Source organism: Chelonia mydas, chromosome 23, assembly GCF_015237465.2.
Source record: "Chelonia mydas isolate rCheMyd1 chromosome 23, rCheMyd1.pri.v2, whole genome shotgun sequence".
Classification (NCBI taxonomy): Eukaryota; Metazoa; Chordata; order Testudines; family Cheloniidae; genus Chelonia; species Chelonia mydas.
The window spans coordinates 12130202-12151866 of record NC_051263.2 but is presented as its reverse complement, the minus strand read 5'-3'; the positions used below and the strand labels follow the sequence as shown (position 1 = coordinate 12151866).

Genomic DNA, 21665 nt, shown 5'->3' with positions numbered 1-21665 from the left:
AATACCCTAAACTGGCACAAACAGTCTTCTTGCAGTTACCTTTCAGCAGTTTGCAACACTTTTGGTTATTACAAAACAATAAACACAGTCTTATGCCATCTTGTGACTTAAGGTCACTGTTATTTACTTACTTATGCTAATTTATTGAGCATCTCCTCCTGGGCCTCGTACAAGGCCTTATACTTATGCTAACTGCTTGAGCTGTTCTTATAGCACTAGGCCTATATGTCTGTTGCGTTCCTGTGGTTAATATCTTAGCCTTTTATCTTATTCTTACTATGTATTGTACCGCTATACCGCCCTCCCCTGGGTTAGCCTTTACACACGCAGCCATGGGCCTGCTCAGTGCCCAGCAGGTTGAGTGGGGCCCCCACAATCGACCCCCACCCAGTGCAAACATCTCATGTCAAGTGCTGGTACAAAGAGCACCCAGAGAAAGCCACCCAGGTACTACACCAGCGCTCCTGAGAGCCCCTTATCTATTAACTGGCTATGGATGTGGACACAAGGCTAGAGCACTGCTGTAACATTGGATATGGCCCAAACCAGCAGCCAGTGATGGCAACCTCTCCCCTCCCCCAGCTCAGCTGTGCTGGTAGGTGCATGAGCAGGGGGAACTGAGACAAGTGAATCAGTTCTCTTGGAGTCTGGGACAACGCAGATTCATAGATTCCAAGGCCAAAAGGGACCTTTGTGATCCTCTGATCTGACCCTATATGTAGCACAGGCCTGAGAACTGCCCCAAAATAATTCCTAGAGCAGAGTTTTTAGAAAAACATCCCATCTTGATTTAAAAATGGTCACTGATGGAGAATCCACCACTACCCTTAGTAAATTGTTCCAGTGGTTAATTGCTCTCACTGTTAACAATTTATGCCTTATTTGCAGTCTGAATTTGTTTAGCTCCAACTTAGAACCATTGGACCATGTCAGACCTTTCTCTGCTAGACTGAAGAGCCCATTATCAATTATTTGTTCCCCGTGTAGGTACTTACAGACTGTGATCAAGTCCCCCCTTGACCTTCTCTTTGCTTGATTGAGCTCTTTGATTGAGCTCCTAGAGTTCATCTCTATAAGGCAGGTTTTCTAATCCTGTAATCATTCTCGTGTCCACCAAATGCATCATGAACCTCCATGATGTTCTGTCCTGAACCAAATCTGGTGCCTTGACAGAAATGTCTGTTGACACCGGCAAGTTATAATCTTTTGTGTCTTCCCGGGCATCTTTTCCATCCTGCTTTGATTGGGCTTTTCACTGGCTTGAGACAAGGCCCTGCCCATTCCTGTGTCGGGGTGGGTCAGGTCCATTACTCCACTGCATCTGGTGGCCCGTGCTGGGGGTTCTTTCCTACTTCCTCCCCTGAGCGGGTGCACAGTCCAACTCAGATTCTAAACCAGAACAAATTAACCTCTTAGCTGCTGGAGGAAAAGTTCAGCAAAGCTCGTCTATAGTGACACCACTGAGGATATTACTGTGTGGGGGGGGACTCTCCATGCCCAGCCCATCCATCCAGGCCCCTCTCTGTGCTGAGCTGTGATGGAGAAGGGCTGGGAGGGCACAAACTGACCCCAGTGGGCTCTGGTGGGTGGGGAGGTGAGACAGTTCTTGGGTACCCAGGACTGAGTCACCTTCTTGCCACCACCACCCCCACTTCCAGCGTGCAGAGTCTGGCTTGTGCCTGGCTCCCTGAGACCTTGGGGGTTTATCGCCTTCCTCTGCAGTGTGGGGTGCAGGTCACTTGCCAGGATTATCTGGGTGTATCTCACTAAATCATTTCCCTGGCATTGCAGGGGCCTTTGGTGTTGGTGCCCTTCAGTCCCTCCTGTTCCCTGCCTCTGGGGCACAACAGTCTCTTGGAGCTGTAATACCTTAGTCTAATCCATGTTGCTGGGATCGGTGCAGGAGCGACTGGGTGGGTTTGTTGGCCTGTGATATGTAGGAGGTTTCGCTAGATGTCCTGGTGGTCCGGTCTGGCCTTAAACTCCATAACTATGACTCCTTTTTATGACTCCTGGGTGCCTCTAAGAGGCAGTACTTCCCCTCTCGCAAGCACAGAGTCTGAGTGTAGCAAAAGCCTTTTAATAACAGAGAGAAATAATGTGGCATTATGTTGGGGAAACACCACCAACAGGATTCATAACACAACCCATGAGCCAAAACCCACCCCAAGCAAATTGGGCCGTGTTCTTTGGTTCTTGAGTCCAGCAACCCAAAATCACCCAAAGTCCCAAAAGTCCAAAGACCCAAAAGTCTCTGTCCCTGGTCAGGGCAGCCCCACAGTTTGAAAGTTTATCTGCAGAGTTTTACCTCCCAACCTGGGTGGAAATGGGGGGCATTAAGGGGCATCTTACGTGGTCCGAAGCCGACTACCCAACCTGTCTGTGGGGCTCCGCTCCACTCCACCAGCCTCCCCACAAATTGCTCTGCTCTGCCAGCCGCAGCACCAGCCATCCCGCAAGCCACTCCCACCATCCCACAAACTGCTCCGCTCCGCCAGCCGTCCCACAAACTGCTCCACAATATATCTTCAGCCCCTCCACTACTACTTAACACAACACTCACTGATTTCTGCTCTTAGCAATTTTAGCTCTTTAGTGATTTCAGCTTATAGTAGGGGAGCCTCAGTGCTGGTACACCATTAGCCCAAAATGAATTCAGCTTAGTAGCCTATAACTAGACTCATAGTAGAATCAAAACTAGCTCTGATATTCCCCCATAGAGAGAAAAATGTGCAACTAGCATATAGGTCCCTCATCAGGGAGTAAGGGTATACCACCAGGTATCAATACCTACCCCCAACCTCTCTCTCAAGTCACTGGGTTTTGGAACCCATGACCCTTGCCTAGGGAGTGATGCTTAGTTGATGGTGAGTCCCTCCATCATAACAAAAGGCCAAGTACAGTTCCACTCTCCTTGATTCACGTAATCAGGATAATAACAGTTTATTCTTCCTGCCCCAATAACAGAGAAACTGGGGCTCCTACAGCAGCCAAGTGACCATCTAGGCAGGGTGGGTGTGTCTATGCAAATGAGATCAGCCCCTGAAGTTCTTTTCCACAACCCACAATGACTCGCCACCAGATGTCAGGGTAGAGCTCATCCTGACTCTGCTTACATAAATAAAATCAACGACGGGTGAAATTTCAGCTCTGACTTGCACCTGTGTTACTGGAGTGATGCAATTAAGGTTGCAGAGATGTCAGCGAAAGCCTGATCTGCCCTGGCACTCACTTGTTTTGCTCAGCCCCAGGCTCCTGGTGCTGCTGCTATTTTTAGTTCTCGGAAGTTTCCGTTTCAAACCCAGCCCCAAATAGAACAAACGGCCCCAGTGAAATGTGTCCATTTAGAGAAGCTGTTGGGACTGGGAGGAGAATTTCTGACATTCAGCAGGAGAGCAGGTGCTGTGACCGTGAGCCAGCGCTGCGCTGGTCGTGCTGGGGGAGTGACGTGTGAACAGACCCCACGGCCTATAGTCTAAAGCTGTGACCGGACATCGGGATCAGTGCTAGGGTGTGTTATTTTTGAACACCTAGATCAAGCAATAGATAAATCTCTCCCCTTGCAAAGTTGGCACTTCCCCTTGCTGGGCTGATGCCGAGACAGCATTAAGTGTTAGGTGAGTGACAGCAGGTCACTGAAAGAAGGCTGTGCTAGGTGTTATCATGTGCCCAGCCCATGGACTCCAGGGGAGCAGCTGTGTGCACCTGCCCAGTGGGGATCTGGGTGTGCTGGGTTGGGGTGGGAGCTCTGGGCAGGCTCAGCCTAGGGGACATTCCCCAGGGGTCCCGTCAAGCCATGGCAGATCCCATTGATCTGTGGATACAAGTCCCTGCTACAAGGCCTGACAGAGGGGCCAGCTGGTCTTGTGGTTGCATCGCTGGGACTTGGGAGATCTGGATTTAATTCCTGGCTCTGCCTCAGGCTCCCTGGGTGACCTTGGGTAAGTCACTTAAGACCAGGTCGTTCCACCCTTGCCTGTGGTGAATAATACCTCACTCCGTGAGCTCTCCCCTGGCACTCAGTGGGGCGACTCTCAGATCGAGGGGCTGTTCACCGTGAATGGGGTGAGGCACTTTAGTGCTTTAGCTCTCTCTGTGCCACCACTCCCCATGTGTAACCACGGGCTAGTCCGACTGCACAGGGCAGGGTTGGGAGAATAACCCCATGAGCGTGGGCGGTGCTGGGGAGCATATAAGTAGGTGGAGAACTAGAACTTATATCCACTGATGTCCCCAGGGGAACCCCGCTGCTGCAGAAGGGGGTGGGGTCAGGAGGTGATGGCTCATCTGGGGGTGGGGTTGGTCCTGCATGTCCTCTGCCACTCTTCGTGTTAGTGCTCGGCAGGCTGCTGTAAGTTGGGGCATGGTCTGAGATACCAGAAAGCACAGCGTGGTACTGAGCTGAACACAGGTGCTTGGGGAGCTGGGCCCACGTGAGAATCACAGCGGCTCCTCAGACCCCTTTGCTGAAATGGGAATAGCCCATACCCTTGCCCTAGGCCTGCAGGTGCTAGAGAGATAGAGAACAAGTCATCCCCAGCCAGGATAGCCTCTCTCCTGCCCCTCCAGCCCTGGCCTCTCTGTGGCACTGGCTGTGTGGGGATGGGAGAGGATGAGGGGCTCTGTGAGTGTCCCTGGGGGGTGCTGGGTGCCTAGTGGGGGTGGGCTACGGGGGAGTGTCTCCCAAGGAGCAGCACTTACCCCTCTGCTTTCTGCTAACTCTCTCCCCAGGTGCCAGCATCGGGCAATTTGGTGCAGCCAGGGTGAATCGTAGTGTCGATTGAATCCTGACCGTGAATTTCAGGCTCAGGATCTGGGACATCCCAGCAGGAATTTGCGCCATGAGACACTGTCCAATGCTGGAGCGTATCAGGGCTGTCCTCAGTGCTGGGGGGTGTGAGCCGGGATTTGCATTCCTCTCTCTGCCCTTTGGGCGTAGGGAGCAGCCTCAGAGATTGTAATGCAGAAGGGATCGCTGTGATGACCTGGTCTGGGCTCCTGCGATTCCTGCTTCCCGCCCAGAACTTCTGCCACTGCAAGTATTGCTTTTATCTACCCTCGAAAAAGACAAGATTTCTCTCTTCTTCTGCCCAGTTTTCTATCTCTGCCTGCTCCTGCCTGAGTTTGAGCTGATTGCAAATTTTTGAACAAAAACATGTTTAGTAGAAAAATGAGCTTTTTTTTTAAAATCAAAATTTTTACAAAAAAATGCAGGATTCTTTCAAAATTTTCTATTCTGTGTGCAAAAATTTGGTGGATACTTATATCAAAGTGGTCACTAAAATTGTCTGTTTACTGAGAACTAGGTTTTTAATAAACAAATTAAATTATTATTTTGTTGACATTTGTTGAGAATTCTGATTTAAAAATATTAATGGCAAATTGTGCAAAAATAAAAACCAATTTCATTGTGAACCAGTGAGATGCTAACCAATCCATGTATTTTTTGCAAAATTGTTTCTCCATATTCTGACCAGTTATTCTGCTGCAGTGTCAGTCTCTCTTTGTTGGGGTTTGGGGGTTAGCAGATGGTCTTATTTTTGTTTTAAAGCTTCCTCGGAAGCAGGAAAACGAGACTTCAACATACGCCGTCATACGGAAAGTCCGTGGCAGGCCCAGCTAACGCTCTGACTTCTGAAACACAGCACAGCCTGCACTACCCATCTGCACTGTCTCTGAAATAGTGGGTGCCGAAGAGGCCTGTGGCTTCTATATGGGCTAGTCGCTGCGTAGCCTTAGAACCCTGCAAAGTTTTAGGGGAAGTCTTTCTCCTCCGTGTCTCTGCCTTCAGACCCATCCATGCTCTTACCTGCTCTCCAACATATCAGTGCTGTCTGCATGCATTTCTCTTAGCCCCTTTCTCCCCATCTCTGCTCCCCTCCGTTGTCTGGAGTTTTCTAGACACCAGGGCAGATGTTAGTGTGTTTATTCCCTTTGCAATAAAACTGCAGTGTGAATTTGTGCAATGATGATTCCTTCTTGGATTCTCAGGAGTACTGGTCCCCTCCAGAACAATGGAGTTCTGCCAAGGCATAGACCCTGCACTCCCCACAGGCCTGGGTTGGCCAGGCAGGAGCTGGGTACAGCACACAGTGGGGAGATGAAGGTCTCCAAGCATCTCTTGATCCTCAGTGTGTGAAACTCAAACACACGGGCCCTAGCGTTTGTCCCCGCGCAGTACTCCCCGGCCAGCCGGCACGTGGACAACAGGGGCTTACCTCAGAGCTCTCATCTGCCAAACCAGAAACTTCCTCATGGGAACCTGAGCAGAGCCATCCTGGACTGAAGTCTGGCCAGGAGCAGGCCCCACAGGCAGGGATGCTGCACAGCCCAGCAGCCTGGCAATAACAGGGAGCAGCAGCTTCTCCCCTCTCAGTCTCTCTCTCCCTGCCCCCCTAGCTGGGGCATCCCTAGGGCCTCCGCGCTACAGCTGGGGTCAGTTTCCCCATTCCTGGGCCCAGGCAGCCCCTCGTCACTGCCTCGCCCCCTCAGCCAGGGCTGCAGCTCCCGCAAATCCTGGCCTGCCTCTGCAGGGTGCATGCGCAGCAGGGGGAGTCGCTGATACCCTGCCTAGAGCCAGGTTGTGGGATTGCTGGGGAACCTCCCAGGACATTGCTGAAGGCTGGGGGTTACGGCCATGCTGGGTCCCCGTTGGGCTTCCATCTCCCCTCTAGATGGCGCGAGAGCCCCACTGCCCTCCTGCCGGCTGTTTGTTCTGACCATCCCCGTCCCCCTCTGGGTTCCCTGTCAGGGCTTGTCTGAGTCTCTTGTGTGGTTTGCATGGCTTTCTGCCTGGACAGGCACCTCTCACCCCAGGGCCAAAGATCTTAGTTTTGAGCTTTCACCTAGACCCCATTCCTCTCCCAGAGCTGGGGATAGGACCCAGGAGTCCTGACTCCCAGCACCCACTCTCTAACCCTCAGACCCCACTCCCATGCCACTGCCAGAACTAGAGTTAGGGGCTGTCCATAAAGTACATAACACATTGGTGATTTTCAACACCCACCAACACTTTGTAACACTGAAACAACCATGCAAATTTAAGGACCCCCCTTTCCCCTGCAAAGCATTAGGTAATTTACAAACAGGTCCCCATGGAACCCAGCAGTTCTGACTCCTAGGTCCCCTGTTCTAACCCACTGGGTCTCACTCCACCCCTCAAATAGAGCCTGGAATCAGGGTTCCAAACCTTCCCCGTTCTACCATTAGATCCTACTCCTCTTCCAGAGCCAGGAATGGAGCCCAGCCAGCCTGCTGCCTAACCTTATCATCGCACTCCTAGACCCTGCTTTTTCTGTTTCCCTTTTGAATTAGCTGCAGCAGTGACCATTTACCATGCAAATGTGGGACTCAAACAGTCAGCTGAGCACAGCCCAGCCCTGTGCTCTAGATAGCTCTGATAATGTAACTGAAAGGCCAGGCATGAGTAAAAGTGAAACACTGTTTAGCAGCAGTCAGTCTAATAAGGTGTTTGAACCCTTAATGTTCTGGTGCAAAACCAGAGAGTCATTCAGCTACACAGTCACCGAAACCCAGCCATTCCATTGCCCCTTGAAACCAGTCTGAGACGTCCAGCCACACAGTGCTGATGGACCAATAACATCGGGTTGTGAAACACAGAAGTCCCACTGAGGGCAGTTCTACGCTTAAAACCCTGCATCTGTGGTGCTGTAGTGCTTCAGCGAAGACGCCACTACGTCCACGGGAGGGCTTCTCCCATCAGTGTAGTTAATCCATCTCCTGTTGACTTAGTGCTGTCTGCCCGGGAGTTAGGCTGGTTTAACTGCATGGCTCAAGGGTGTGGATTTTTTATACCCCTGAGTGACATAATCATACCAACCTAATTTCCTAGTGTCGACCTGGCCTGAGATTTATACTGCAGTTGCTGGATTCAGAGCCGGAGTATTAACCGTTACACCATGGAACTGCACTGCCTTTCACTCTGTCCAGGCTAAAGTTTGAGGACCTGTTGCAACTCTTGATTTCCAGTTAACTGGAGCTAGGTAAAACACCTTTGCAAATGTTCATCTAGACACCCACAAATAGTTGCTTCAGACACATGGAGAATCTGTGGTTGCACTTGGGTCACCCACAAATGCGTGTGGAGTGTCTGGATTAGACTTCTAACTGTGGTAGTTAACTTGAATTAATTGGTAATGAGTCAACTTGAGTTACCACAGGGCCACAGGCTATAGTCTAGACAAACCCACTGGGAATAGCTAGATTGGATCAGAACTGAGGTCTGTCTTGTGACGTAGCCTGTCTCTGATTGCGTCCAGAACCAAATACTTCAGATGAAGGTGTAGGACTCCTGCAACAGACCGTGATGGGTGAACCTGATGGTCCCAGCCTGAAGTCAGGTAGTTAGAGGTTGGTTTAAGCCCTGAAGCATGACCTATAGAATCTCTTTCATACTCTTTGATTTAGCAGTAACTATTATAAACTCTGGATCTTCTCGCTATCCATAAAAATGTCCAGTCCCTCTTTGCATCTTGGTAAAGTGAGTCAGAATTTCCCTTTCCCCCTTGTAAAATGTTGACTTTTCATAAAACAAACAAACAAACCAACCCTGATCCACTAAACCAAAATATTTTGTGCTATTTTTTTTTATTTTGGCTGAAAATGTTAGTTTTTCAGCTCTTGGTACTCCAAAAAAGAAATGAAAATGCTGGACGAAAGCGGATACTTTTTTGCAAAACTTTTTGTTTAATTGAAAATCCACTTTTCTGACAAACAATAGTTTAGACAGAGAATTTGGAACTAGGCCTCCTAACTTCATAATTATCAGCCAAGAGAAGAAATCTACTAATCCATTGGCTATTACACTGCATCTCATTCTAATGCACAGCAGCCCTGCCCTCCAATCCCTGTCCTCCCAACCTCCGCACAGAGACGCTCCGAGTATACCGCCCTTTGGCCCTCCATTTCCCTTATTACTGGGTTATTTTCCATAGACGGCAGCTCTCTGCTCACCAGGGCTATTCTCTGCTCACCATCTCCAGAGGTGTCTGAATAATGGATTGAGCTGAAGCACCAAACCCCAGAGAGGCCGTTGCTGGACTTTGAACCCCTGCGGTAGGAAGATAAGGACCCAGAGGCAGAGCAGTGATAAGGAGCACCTGGCATCGCTGCCTCCAGCTGGGCCATAATGGGGACGATAACAGGGGAGAGCCAGGAAAAACCTCTGCTAGGAGGCCGACCCTTCAGGGTGTGTCACTGCTGCAATTAGCCGCTTACAGCTTCTTTTATGGGGGCGGAATTTTCTCATGAGCTACAGCTCACCCGTCTTGGTCTCTTTCTCGGACAGCAAAATCCAACCCACCCACTGCCCACCCCCATCCCCATGCCCAGTGCTTCAGGCCAGAGGGGTCACACCTGGGGCCAGAGTTTCACAGGTATTTAGGCACCTAGAGATGCAGATAGGGACCTAGCTGGAGCTGGAAGAGCACCTGTGAGTCTAATTCCCATCGGAATCTACTGGGATTAGGTTCCTATAAACTTTTGTGAATCCCGCTAAGTGCCCATCTGCAGGCATGTCTATTACCTATGAGGTACCATGTAGGTGTCTAAATACCTGTGAAAATCCGCCCACAAGTGACTGCCCCAAGAACACAGAGGCCCTCTGTGTCAGAGCTGAGAGTTGAACCCAGATCTTCTGGGTCCCAAAGGAGTGTTTTCACCTCAAAGATCGTCCTGACAATAAATAATAAATATTAATGATAAATAGCATGGTCCAGCAAGTGGGATTGTTGTGTTTCCTTTGTGGCTACACACTAGACACAAGACAAAAGTAGGCTCTAAATCAAGGGCTAAAGCAACATTTATTTGAAGGACAACATTTAAATTTCATCTCAACAATGTACATTTGTGAAATTCCAGAATTCGCAGCTCTGTCAATATCTCTAGGCTAGAAAGATTCAATCCAAAGAACCCCTTAAAATGGGTTATACATTAAATGAGCTGGTTAGAACCCTCGTCTCCTGTGCCTGCGGTAGTTTGGGGTGGCTCACATACACTCTGGACAGCAAAACTGCCTCATAAATCAATGGGCCATAGCTGTGAATGTGGAAAGGGAAAGAGAACAGGCAAAATGTCTGCAGCGTCATCTGTGGAGACATTTCTCCAGCATCACACAGTGCATGGCAGTTTGTAACGTGTAGCATCACATGTGTATTAGCCCAAAGAGAGCAGCCTCCTTCAAAGAAGGAAAGTGGCCTAATCATCGACTCTGGAGTATATACGAAGGGAAATGAAAGCACATGTTTGCAAGCTACTGTGTACTGGAGAGAGACACTACAGGGTGGATGCTTCAACCCTTATTTACATGGGATGAAATTCACGCCTTCCCACAAGGCTTATGCACTGCTTATGTGCCTCTTACCCCCTGTATAAATGGTATATAGGCCTTGAGCTGCAGAGGAGTGAATGTCACCCATTCATAGCATCTTATCTGAAGCAGTCCCACTGATTTCAAGGCAACCACTCATGGAGTAGGGTACTGCTTGTTAGTAGTGAGGCTGCAGCATCTGGCCATCAGTAGTAAAAATAGTTGGCTTGTATCTAGTGCTTTCTCTCTCTAGGTCTCTAAGCACTTTACAAAGGAAGGCCGTGTCATTCTCCACAGATGGGGAAACTGAGTCACAGAGCGGGGCTGTGACTTGTCCAAGGTCACCCAGATTGCACAGCCAGAATTAGAGCCCAGCTTCCAATCCAGGCCACACTGCATTAAATGGTTTGATATAATGTTAAATATGAAATATGGACATTCTCATCTACCTTAAATTCTGTGTTTTTCATGTGCCATTTGCTCAGAAAAAGTCATAGCTATTGGATGACTGATATGAGTTACTGGATTCTAGGGTACAGATTTCTGTTCTTTGGGGAGCTGAGCTGCTGTTCTTCTGAAGCAGATCAGTCACTCAGGGTTGGAATATGTTCCCAAAAGGAAAAAAAAAATCTGATGCACAAAAAGGAAAACAAATCCAAAGAGTCTGCAAGACCTGACCCCTGGGCCAGTGTTCTCAGAGAAGCCACATTAGAGACCAAAACCTGCAAAGGGTGTGAGAAAGAAACATCATAAAAATGAACATTCACAGCAACTCAACTGCACTATCTGAAATCCAGAAGGAAAATGGGCCGTTAACTCAAACCCTTGTTCATTTCAGACTCACAGCAACATCAGACTGGATGGGCCAAGACTGAATGCTTTTTAAAAGGGCTGATCTAGGAATTATTTCAGGGATGTTCTCTGGTCTGTGTTATACAGGAGGTCGGACTAGATTAACACAATCGTCCCTTCTGGCCTTGCAATCTAGGAGTCTATAAATTAGAACCATAGATACTAACTCTGAATTGAAATGCATACACATATATCAAAATACATCAAACAGACAGACAGACACACATTTATATTTATAAGTGTGTGGGATAAATTTTGCTTCAAGAACTTATCTGCTTCTAAACCCGAGATTTTGAGGAGCAGTTGGTGTGTGTGTATTTTAGTGTCTTAATTAGAGCTGGGGAAAATGAGCAAATAATAATTTTTCCGAAAAATATATTTTCGGGGCTCCAACTCTTTGGAAATTCAGGTCAAATTTTAGCAAATAGTTTCTGTAAAAAACCAACCAAACAAAAAACTAATTTTGTTGGGGGAAATGTCAAAATATTTCATTTTGTCATTTTCTTTTGAATTGACATTCACACATGAAGTCATGTATACATGTATTCAGTCCAAACATTCAGCAAGACAAAACAACAAAAAATCAGTTTTGATTATGAACTAAACCATTTCCCCCCAGTTTTTTTGGTTTGGCCACTGATCCATTTATTCACTCAGCTCTAGTCCTACCTGGCTGCGGATGGTGTTATAATCCTAATCTCACAAGCAGCCCTACTGACTGCAATGGGAATAGTCATGTGAATAATAACCACTCGCAGGAGGAATGATTCCATTCTCGGTACATGCATTACTGCAAAAAAAAAAAAAAAAAAAAAAAAAAAGACCTGATTCTCCTCTTGTTGCTTTTCTACATGGGGAGTTTTTCCAGAATAGCTATTCCTGATTATCTACATGTGTATTAATTTTGATGAAGTTTTGTTAAACATTTTTGAAAAATATGAGAAAATGTGGGGGGAAAATCCCATTTCAACATTTTTTAGAAAGAAAAGTTTTGATTTTTTCATTTCAAAATGACTTTTCATTTCAAAATGTACTTTTTTTTCCCCAAAGGGTCCAAATCCAAAGGAAATGGTTTGATTTTTTCAAAATGAAACATTTCAGTTGACCCAAAATTACCTTTTTTTAAAATTTTGTTTCATGCACAAAATTCAAAATTTTAGGTTGCTTGTCCTGATTCTGGATAAAATTCTGGGAAATCTCAGAATGTTTTGTGGGACAAAAAATCCATTTTTCCAGCCAGATGAGAGAGAGAATGAACCAAGCGTGAGAGATGTTAGTCATCTTGCTGAATGCACTACTAGAAGGCTCTCAGATACTATTTTGGGGAGACTGGGATAAGAACCTACATAGACTAGAACAGCATTTCTAGAATGGACCAACCAGAATAGCAAATCTGAATTCCTCCGAACTTTGGGGAAGCTCAGGGTAAGGTTTGTCTCCAACACCAAACTGTGTGACTTGGGTCCCTCCCCAAAGATTTCACATACGAGAGGTCAAAGGGGTTCATGCTTGCCAGATGTGCTCTATATGCTATATGGATGTATGTCATATTCTGTTTCCCCAGCTGCTGTCTGTGCTGTGCAATGACCTACAGTTGTGTAGGTCACCGCCGTCTCTCTGCTGGGCTGTGAGTGCTGCGGAAAATATGCTCATGCATTAATAGTGTGTAAATGAGTCTGTTAAGGCTGCAGAGCACATAAAAGGGCCAAGTGGGGATGAAAAGCAGGTATAATCCCTTGGGGAATTGTCAGCAGTGAGGATTGTCTACAGGACTTCTGGATCTAAAACTGGGAGTATCTACAGCCTGAGCTAAAGGCCGAAGCAGGTTTATTAACCCAGATGGGTGGTGTAACTCACAGACCTCTTGCTGCCAACTGGCAGAGGGCACAGGGGGCATAATGGTTACTGGATCCCACGGGGCTGGAGTTTACATTCTAGTTCACCAAAGTGTGTCATGTGAGGATTCTCCTGAAAGCCTGTGTCACACTGGTCCTTATAACCTGTGCGAAGTGTATGTGTATTACAGCGGGTCTGGTAATATGGAAGGAGATGTATGTATATTGGAAATTATGTTCTTAAGGCCTTGTAGTTAAAGGCAGGTCACCCAGAGGTAGCGTGCCTTGAGGCCGTGTCTACCAGACAGGATGTGGGAGATGCTTATTTCCGTACCTGACCATTGTGTTTTGTGTGTCTTACAGTAAGTCTATTAGCACACTGAGCCACATGCTAATAAAGAGATTGTGGGGACCTGAGAACAAAAAATAATCAGGAAGAGGTAAAAATCAGGGATGGGGTGGCTGCTTTAAAGGTGAAGAAAGAAAGACTGGTCTGAGATAATAGTCCTGCCATGAATGCAGGGGACTGGACTAGATGACCTCTGGAGATCCCTTCCAGTCCTATGATACTATGATATGTAGGAGTGCAGAAAGACCCTCTGGTATCCTTCACCTGGGGGTTCAAGCTGCCAGCGGGCCTGGTGTCATGAAAGGAGGGTCTCAGCCACCTGCGTTAAAAAATGCGGTGAGAAGGACTTTGGGTGAGCAATGCCTTCGTTCGCTGAGTCTAGGCTCTACAATGAATATTATGATTTTGGTTTATACGCAACCCTTTGTTTCCAGGATGTCTGTTGGCTATCATTTAATCGCTCTTCTTTGTTAAATAAACTTATATGTGTTTTTTTCCATAAACTAAATACTGTGTGCTACACGAAGCTTTTTTCTAAGGTGTAACTAATAAGCTGTGGAGTACCGTGCCTTTGGGAACAGCGGGTCTGGTCATTCTGTGAGTGGTTAAATGGCTGGACACCACAGGGGGCTGCTCAGAGTTCTCAGGGGTTGGAGTCTACCTAGCGCTTGCAGGCCTGAGAGACAATGGAGCGCACGTGGGTTGCCTCTGGCTGGTGACATCAGGCAGTTGACTCCTAGCAGGTACAGAGACGATTCCTCAAGTTAACAGCAGGCGTTAGCAAGGTGCCTCGCAACTCTGGGTACCCTAAGGATCATCACAGGTGGTCTATTGACCCTAGAGTGGGACTGAGTGTAGTAATGACCAGGTGTGGGTGACACAGGCAAGGAAAAGGAGTACTTGTGGCACCTTAGAGACTAACCAATTTATTTGAGCATAAGCTTTCATGAGCTACAGCTCACTTCATTGGATGCATACTGTGGAAAATACAGAAGATGTTTTTATACACACAAACTATGAAAAAATGGGTGTTTATCACTACAAAAGGTTTTCTCTCCCCCCACCCTACTCTCCTGCTGGTAATAGCTTATCTAAAGTGATCACTCTCCTTACAATGTGTATGATAATCAAGGTGGGCCATTTCCAGCACAAATCCAGGTTTTCTCCCCACCCACCCCACCACAAACCCACGATTATTTGGGGTCGGGAAGGAATTTTCCTCCAGGGCAGATTGGAAGGCCCTGGAGGTTTTTCGCCTTCCTCTGTAGCATGGGGCACGGGTCAATTGCTGGAGGATTCTCTGCTCCTTGAAGTCTTTAAACTACGATTTGAGGACTTCAATGGTACAGATATAGGTGTGAGGTTTTTTTTTTGTAGGAGTGGTGGGTGAAATTCTGTGGCCTGCGTTGTGCAGGAGGTCAGACTAGATGATCATAATGGTCCCTTCTGACCTAAATATCTATGAATTTATGAAAGTGAGCTGTAGCTCACGAAAGCTTATGCTCAAATAAATTGGTTAGTCTCTAAGGTGCCACAAGTCCTCCTTTTCTTTTTGCGAATACAGACTAACACGGCTGTTACTCTGAAACAGGCAAAGAAGTTAGGGGAAATAAAGGCTTTTATATGTTTATCAGGAGAAAAATGAAGTAGACCCCTTAATAAATAAACAAGAGGGACAAAATGAATGCTTAATCAAAATGGCTGAGTAGTGAATAACTTGTGTTAACTCAGAACAATAAAATAATAGCTGTGGGGGAAAATTAGCTACTAAAATCGAGGTTGGGATTTTAAAAACATCTCTGATATTCAGGAGTATTATGCTCCTCACCTCCTTAGGCACTTTTGTAAATCGTACCACTTGAAGCTAGTAGAACCATAAGAAATAAGCAGGATAGAATTTTAAAAGTATGTAACGTCGGACGATGAGAGTGCTTTTTGATACTGATAATGTGAAAGAAAGTTGAGAAGAACTTGTAATGAAAAGAAAGATTTCCTATCGAGAGATTGAGTAAAAATTGTAAAAGTGTCTAAGGGCTTGTCAACATGGTATGGCATTATGCACCAGTGGGGTGTGTGAATTCCAAAGCTCACCGATGTGGTTCACACTAACCGGCCTGTGCAGACCCTGGTGGCATGCACTAAAAGTTCCCTAGTGCACATTAATATAGTGCTTTTTGGAATAGTCAGCGCTATGTTAACGTGCATCAGGAAACTTTTAATGCATGCCACCACGGTGTCCTTGGGCCAGTTAGCGCATAAGAACGGCCATGATGGGTCAGACCAATGGTCCATTTAGCCCAGTATCCTGTCTTCTGACAGTGGCCAATGCCAGGTGCTTCAGATGGAATGAACAGAACAGGCAATTAGTGAGTGATCCATCCCCTGTCATCCACTTCCAGTTTCTCACAATCAGAGGCTAAAGACACTCAGAGCATGGGGTGACCATGCTGACTAATAGCCATTGATGGACCTATCCTCCATGAATTTATCTATTTATTTTTTGAACCCTGTTATAGTCTTGGCCTTCACAACATCCCCTGGCAAGGCGTTCCAAAGGTTGACTCAGTGTTGTGTGAAGAAAAACTTCCTTTTGTTTGCTTTAAACATGCCGCCTATTAATTTAATTGGGCGAACCCTGGTTTGTGCGTTATGTGAAGGGGTAAATAACACTTCCTTATTAACTTTCTCCACACCAGTCATGATTTTATAGACCTCAATCATATCCCCCGTCAGTAGTGTCTTTTCCAAGATGAAAAGACTCAGTATTTTTAATCTCTCCTCATATGGAAGCTGTTCCATACCCCTAATAATTTTTGTTGCCCTTCTCTACACCTTTTCCAATTCGAATATATCTGTTTTGAGATGGGGCATCCAGAACTACACACAGTATTCTGGGTGTGAGCATACCATGGATTTATATAGTGGTATTTTGATATTTTCTATTACCTATCCCTTTCTTAATGATTCCCAGCATTCTGTTAGCTTATTTGGCTGCCGCTTCACATTGAGTGGATGTTTTCAGAGAACTATCTACAATGACTCCAAGATCTCTTCTTGAGTGGTAACAGCTAATTTAGACCCCCATAATTTTATATGTATAGTTGGGATTATGTTTTCCAACGTGCATTGCTTTGCATTTATCAACATTGAATTTCATCTGCCATTTTGTTGCCCAGTCACCCAGTTTTGTGAGATCCGTTTGTAGTTCTTTGCAGTCTTAACTATCTTGAGTAATAGCTTTGGACTTAACTGTCTTGAGTAATACGTTGGTGTGCTTTAGAATTGACTCCATTCTGGTGTGTATTGCCATGCTGTGTAGACAAGCCCAAAGTGATTAGGAGCCTAAATTCTACTGTCTTTGAATAGGATTTAGCCACCTAAGTCACTTCGGCACTTTTGAAAATTTTACCTACTATTAATCAATTTCCTCTGTTACATTGAAGCCAGCTTCTCGTTATAAGTCCAGTTTTAGCCTCCACCCCAAATCTTCACATCTCTTGCTTCAGTGATATCAAACCAACCCATCTGATGTTGTGTATGGCACCTCTCCCCCAAGAGGGTGGGACATTTTGGAAAGTTTGGTTCAAATTGGATGAGGTCTTTTGGAGATCTGGAGGTTTCCATTTTTGGCTGACACATCCAAAGGAGCATGGCTTTCAGACACCAGATTTATTTTGTTTTTTTGGCCTTGCTGTGGAGAGGCCTTGTAGTGTTTTTTTTTTTAATTTGATTTGGGGAAGAGGGAGGTTGATGGGGAATGAGAATTACAATTATTTTCCTAGGAAACAATGGTAAAACTGCCAGTTCTGATGCACTAAGCCAGACCCCAGTCAGACCAGCTGTTAGGGTTTGATGTGTTTCACATTTTAACACTTTCTGGTCAATATATCAGCTACAAAAGGCTGACTCAGAAGCAGACTGAACTGTGCAGTTTCCTGGCACTATGGAAATGCCAATAAATAATTAATAACTTTTATACTTTCACTTACTGTAGCGCTGGCCCTGCCAAATCCAACAATCATGGCATCTGAGGAAAGACATTGACTACATCGGTATAACCTTCCATTGAAATGCCAGAGAACTTGTTTTAACCCTAGAGCTGGTTCAAATGATGCTGCTGAAACTTTTTTAAAATATATATTTAAAAATGGCTATTTGACCAATATGAAAATGTTTGCAGAAAATTTTCAGTTTGGTCCAAAGTTTTCCATTTTTTTCGATGATTTTTTTTTAACTGAAAAGATTTCAAAAACAATCCCCTGCCCTTTTGTTTTGTTTTTCTTTTCTTTTTGTTGAAAAACAACAATAATATTTTTTTTAAGAAATTTCAGAAGGAAATGGACATTTTTCACTCCCCATCCCCCCATAATTGGCATTTAACAACAAGCTGTAGTTAACCTTTATTTCAGCTCCTGCTTCAAACCTGGCATCAAGTCTAGTCTCATTGGGAAGTCCCAGTAGGCCCGGCTGTCACCCTGCTTTGACTCTTCTGTCCCGCACCCTTTTACCCAAACACCAATAGAAGCACTGAGGGAAGCAGCATCTTACACTCAAGCTGATTTCCAGGGCTCTTGACACTCTCCTCACTTGGACTCTGTTCCCTGTGGAAAAATGTGAGCACAACATAGCCAGGGAGGTCAGCAGCTGCCCCTGCTTGTGGTGCTCCCCCTGGGAAATGGGAGGTCCAGGTCACATCTCTGCTCTACTCAATGTGGATCAGAGACTTAAACCGGGTGAGAGCCTGACAACTGAGCTATGGGACAGTCTGCCATGGGGCACCCTCAGTCTCGTCTGTTGAAGGTTGTCCACTGTGTATAACCAACTGAAGAGTCACTGGGGCAGAGAGATAAACTGGCTCCATAACCTCTGTTAGGGCAATCTTATTCAGGACTTGAACTTGGGTCTCCCACAGCCTAGGGGAATGGCCTACCCACGAGAGTATTGGACATTGTAGGACAGAACAGTCTTTAATCAACAATTCCATTCTGGAACCTAGGAAACCTTCCTTAGAAAAGTGTAATTGAAACCTATAGATTTCAGCAAAAATTTAGGTTTCCATTAATCAACATTTGTTGACAAAATTGTCAAAAATGTCCTGACCAGCTCTGATTGGTGCTAGTCAGGGGCACCCAGGCCATGACCCAACCACTTTTTGGCCAGCTACAGCCCAGATCAGGGCAGGTGATCTGGCAGTGTGAATGCCAGGTAGGGGACAAGCTGGCTATTGAACTTCGCCTGCACTCACTGGTGAGAGCCAACAGGCCAGAGTGGAGAGCAGGGCCAGCCCTATGGGACAGGAGATGCTGGGGGTTGGGCTAGATCTCCAACTTCTGCCCCACCCCAGACCATCCCCAGGGACAGAACCCAACCCCACTCCTTGTGTCCCCGCCCCCCATCCCCATATGGTGCTCTGTAGCCCCTGGTGCTAAAGATGGGGATGGGAAGAAGCTGCAGTTTGAAGTGATTGAACCAGGAAGGGGAGCTCTCATCCCACGAGCCCCGGGAGGGCATTGTCATGGTGTGTGGTGGTTTGAGCGCTACCATTCTGGCTGGGATTCTCAATGGGGCCTACGGGAATTAGGCACTCAGCTCCCATCAAATTGGGATTTAGAACCCTTTGCTGCCTTAGGCCCTTTTGAAAAGCCAGTCTCCATGATGGGTGTTTGTGTGGGCCACATATCAGCTAGACATGTTAGCCGAGGGGTGATCGCAACCTACCTCGTATCTCTCCACTTTGATAGAACTGAAAAATAAACAGAAAATGTTATGTAAAGTCTGTGCACATTACCACATGAACTAAACAACGGCCACAAGCACACACAGTCTGTGGCTCCTCACGGCTATCTTGATTTTGCTTTCGATGAGAACAGGACCAGGCTAGGTATGTATGTAGAAGCGATATATATCGATATATATTGTTTATCTCTGTTGATCTATACACTGAATTTATCCATCCATCCCTGTCAACCCCATTAGTACACAGGATTCTTACACTCTGAAGTGTTCCACGAAAAAACATTTTACTCCACTCCACACTCTTCTCTCCCTTGGGAGAAGATGAGAGACTATACAGATGTGCAGTCACATCGCTCAATGCGTGACTGGAAGGTGCTCAGATACTACTGTGATGAGTGCAGAATAAGAACCTAGATAGAACAGAAATGTAAATAGTTTTGGGGAAAAAACCCTTCTTTCAACATTATTTAGTTCTATTGCTGGGGCTAGAAAATCCAGAATGATCTGGTAGAGCAGCTGTGTTCAGTAGATTCTCCACTATACATAGTCAATTCATTCACTAGATGTGGTGAAACTTTTAATTATGAATAATGGATAGAGAAAGTGGATGAGGTAATATCTTTTATTGAACCAGACTTCTGTTGGGGAGAGAGACAAGCTTTTTAGCTACACAGAGCTCTCCTTCCCATCTTGGAAAGGTACTCAGAGTGTCATAGCTAAATGCAAGATCAAATAGATAGCTTAGCATAAGTCGTTAGCACATATTCTAAGGGACCATTCAAGGTGATTTGGCTCATTTACATCCCTGTAGTCATAGGACAAGAAGGTGGGTTAGTGGGTTACAGACTGTTGTAATAAGCCATTAATCCAGTGTCTCTGCTCAGTCCATGATTTTCAATGTCTAGGAAAATTATGAATTTAAGCTCCCAGACTTGTCTTTTGTAAGTGTTATGCAGGTTTCCTGTGAGGTTGATGACTGAGAGGTCAGATGTGGAGTGATTGCTCTGTGAAAAGTGTTCACTCACAGATGATATGCTGTTTTTGTCTTTTATCATTTTCCTGTGTGAGTTCATTTAAAAGTGTAGTGATTGTCTGGTTTCACCCACATAGTTGTTATTGGGGCATTTAGTGCACTGGATGAGGTACACCACATGATACGCTAGGCAGGTGTAGGACCCATAGATCATGAAAGGTGTGTTGTGGGGGGGGGGTGTTGATCATTATAGTAGGGGAGATATGTTTGCACCTGTTGTTCTGACAGGGTCTGGTACAGCTTTGAGTTGGTGTGTCCTGGTCTGGTTGGATGTGATATTTGTTAATGATTTTACTGCACTTGTTAGGATGCTCAGAGACTGACTTTGCTGCAGGCCCCACTTCCTGACAGGGGCTCTGAGGTGGGACTGAGCATCATCTCTCTGAGGTGCTTGGCTGGCTGGTTCTTGCTCACTTGCTCAGGGTCTAACTGATCCCCGTGTGTGGGGTCATTGGACTGTATGAGCCCTTTATCTACTAAATTGAAGAGCTCGTTATTAAATATTTGTTCCCCATGTAGGTACTTATAGACTGTAACCTTCTCTTTGTTAAGATAAATAGATTGAGCTCCTGACTCTATCACTGTAAGACAGGTTTTCTAACCCTTTAATCATTTCTGTGGCTCTTCTTTGAGTCCTCTCCTATTGAGGAACTCAAATCCCATTGAAAGTAAGCAAGAACTGGGGGCCTAAACCCCTTAAGCTCTTTGGACAATCCTGCCTTAGACAAATGCACTGTGCCACCTAAGTCTGTGTGTGAACATGCTAAGTAACATTTGTGAGTGACTTGGGGATGCTTTGCCATACTTCGTGTATACTGCATATTGACCTGGTTATTGGGATTCTTATTAAATGGCTATGCTGCGCTATCTCAGCATGACTATTGGGAAACAAGCAGGAAAGCAATTATTTGTGATAAGACATTATGCAAACATAAGCAAACACTTGAGAGTTGTTACAGGACAATGGCAGAGCCATAGCCCTGGGGTGACAGGCTGCTGGGCCCATCCAATTGGCTTCGGATTAGCAGGGCCCAAAAGCCCAGAACTGGAGAAGACAAAGGAATTCTGGCTGGATAAAAGTGACTTTCTTACTAGGGAAGGTGGGGACAGTTGGGGAGCTGATCAGACTGACATAGGCACTGGCTGGGGAATATCTGAAGAGGCTAGACCTGCCTGAATCACTGTCAGAGAGGGTTGGGCTTTAGGTAAGCCAGACAGGTGTGCAGATTGTTGGTTTAAAGTGTTGGTCTGATGTTATGCTTTGTGCCTATTGTTAAAATTAAATAACACTTGTCTGAAGAAGACTGGTGATTCTGAGTCACTCTATTCCCCACTGGTCATAGACTCCTGAAGGAAGAACTGCCAATTCTGAACCCAGTCGGACCTTCTGGGTAAGCAGAGTAGATACATGGGATGCTGTAGCCTTGGGCCCAGTCTGAGAGCAGGACAACTGCATCATTCTACCACAGGAGAGGTAAAGACACAAGTCCTGGCACCTGAGGGGATGAGCTCACAGAAAGGGGACAGAGATGC

General features: G+C 46.1%; 1 long non-coding RNA gene across 1 annotated transcript; it reads right to left on the bottom strand.

Moving 5' to 3' along the window:
• Positions 1–12257: 12257 nt before the first annotated feature.
• LOC122463665 lies at positions 12258–17964 on the bottom strand. The gene is made up of 3 exons (XR_006287243.1): positions 17912–17964; positions 17353–17390; positions 12258–12813 (listed from the first exon to the last, which is right to left on the bottom strand). It is a non-coding gene; the product is annotated as an uncharacterized LOC122463665 (long non-coding RNA).
• Positions 17965–21665: the final 3701 nt, after the last annotated feature.